The sequence below is a fragment of the Egretta garzetta genome, unplaced genomic scaffold (assembly GCF_000687185.1).
Source record: "Egretta garzetta isolate BGI_Z169 unplaced genomic scaffold, ASM68718v1 scaffold85, whole genome shotgun sequence".
Lineage (NCBI taxonomy): Eukaryota > Metazoa > Chordata > Aves > Pelecaniformes > Ardeidae > Egretta > Egretta garzetta.
The window spans coordinates 242,016-244,104 of record NW_009259718.1 but is presented as its reverse complement, the minus strand read 5'-3'; positions in this window follow the sequence as shown (position 1 = coordinate 244,104).

The following is a 2,089-nucleotide window of genomic DNA, read 5'->3' as shown; positions in this document are numbered from 1 at the left end:
CTGGGCACTTGGTGAATCCTCATCTCCCTGGTGTGCAGACACTGTTGGTGTATGAAGCGTGAAGTTTGAACCCACCCAGCAGACTGGGACAAGTCCTTCCTCCATGATGGATTCACTTGAGGCAGTAGTGGGGAAGGTGAACCCATCTGCTAGCTGGTTTGGGCAAGAAAGCCACTGTCTCAGACAGTGAGCAATAAGGGTAGCATCCGGCTGCCGGAACAGGCAGACACTAGACACATGGAGGGTTGTGAAGTGCTCCTTTTGACCCCGTGTCCAGTGCCTGCCTGGCTAGCTACTTGGACTTCTTCATGTGTTACTTAGAGCATTATTCCGTGTATTGCCATTTGCCTTCTTTGAAAGCTGCAGGGAGAGGATAACCCACTGCCTTCTTACATGGAAAATGCCAATAATGAAATCGGATGCAGCGGATGCTCCCTTCACTAAGAGCTCCATGGTTTCATGAATGTGTCATGAGCGTGTTGGTAGCCTTTGCTGCCTTGAAGGGGTTTGCTTCTTGAAGCAAATTGATTTCCCCTCAGAGTCAACATGAAAGCAAAGTTTTCCAGCCCTGACTGTTCTACAGGTGTCTGTGAAAGATCTAATATATGTGTTAATGTGCATGCAGGGATGTTGCTAGGAAACTTGTGAGAGCTAAATGAGGAAATGCTGTTAATAGAGGCAAGTGACAGGGCCTCGAAAGTCTTCCTTTGCGGTTTTGCTGATGGCTATTATCATATAAACGGGGCCAAATGAAAAGCTGGGTTGGGTCATACCCTGGTGTCTGTGGGCCTGCTTAAATAGCAGCAAAAAAACCCCTTGGCTTGGGTCTTGTGGTGAGGTTCTGATGTTGCTCCATCCCAGGTGAGCTTCATTGCACCATCTGCTTCGGGAAAGGGTAGGTAAGTGTTTTCTCTCCGGATTAGCTGGTGGGCACTCTGCTCTGCCTTATTTCACTGTACCTGTTTGGCACTCACTGGCGGCCAGTCTGAACCAGCCTGCTACAGACCTGTCTGAGCCTCAGGTTGGGGCAGTGCTTTCCCTGTCAGGCTGAAAATGTGTTTTGGTGTCTAGAGCACTGAGGGAGGTGACTTTTTGCCACTACCTTTGTCTGTCTCCAGTGGGCTGCTTTAATTCAGCTCAAAGCTGGTCTTGACTGAGAGGTTTTCCTCCTCTTTTTGTGGTGTGAGAGGCCTACAGACCCCAAGGGATGCAAAGCTAGCAGGGACTGCTAATGTCTTATGTTTGGAAGAGGCCAAGAAACTTTTGGCTTGGGTTGACCGTGGGTACTCTTAATACATGATCTTGCCAGGTTAACTCCTCTTACCTTACCCCTCCTAAAGGCGTATTATTTCTGTAACAAGCGTTGCTCTTCCTGCCATTACCGACCCCAAGAAGCAACCCCTTTTGCTTCTCACAAAGGGTTAGGGAGTGCCAAGCTTGCCTTCTTTTGGAGAAACGTTAAATTGTATATGTTGTGCACTTTCCAACCCCTGTAAATGTTAGGGCTGGCAATCATGGCTTGCTCCCAGCTGAAGCTGTGACATTCTGCTACTTCAACTTCTTTTCAAACTTCTTCACTACATATTACTGCCCTTCATGTCATCACTTGTTGCACTTTTTAGGAACAGTGAGGAAAAAAAAAAACCCAAACAAATTAAACTCCAACAGAAAAGGTTTTCTTTGGGTATAACCATTTGTTCTTACAGCCAAGAGTGAGCTGCAGGTGCCTGGTGTCAGCTGGAGAGGGAAAGTATTTGCCGTGCTCTGTTGTGTGCATGAGAGCAAGTGGAGTGCCAGATAAACTTTTTTCAAATGAGTTGAGGATGGAGTTGTTCCTCATGTGTGCAGAAGTGTAACTCGTCCACGTGGCTCATGCTGAAGTATCCCTGATAACTTTTTAGTCCATTGCATGCCAACTACTGTCACAAAAAAAAGCCCTGGAATACTTTAGTGAGCTTAAAATGCTTATTGGAAGAACTCTCTCCTCCTTGGCTCCCTAGTGTTTATATCCAGAGACTTATTTTTTTTAATCTTGAAGGCTTTGCGTGCCCAAAAGATTGTCTGATTTTTTTCCCCCCATCTTTTAGTC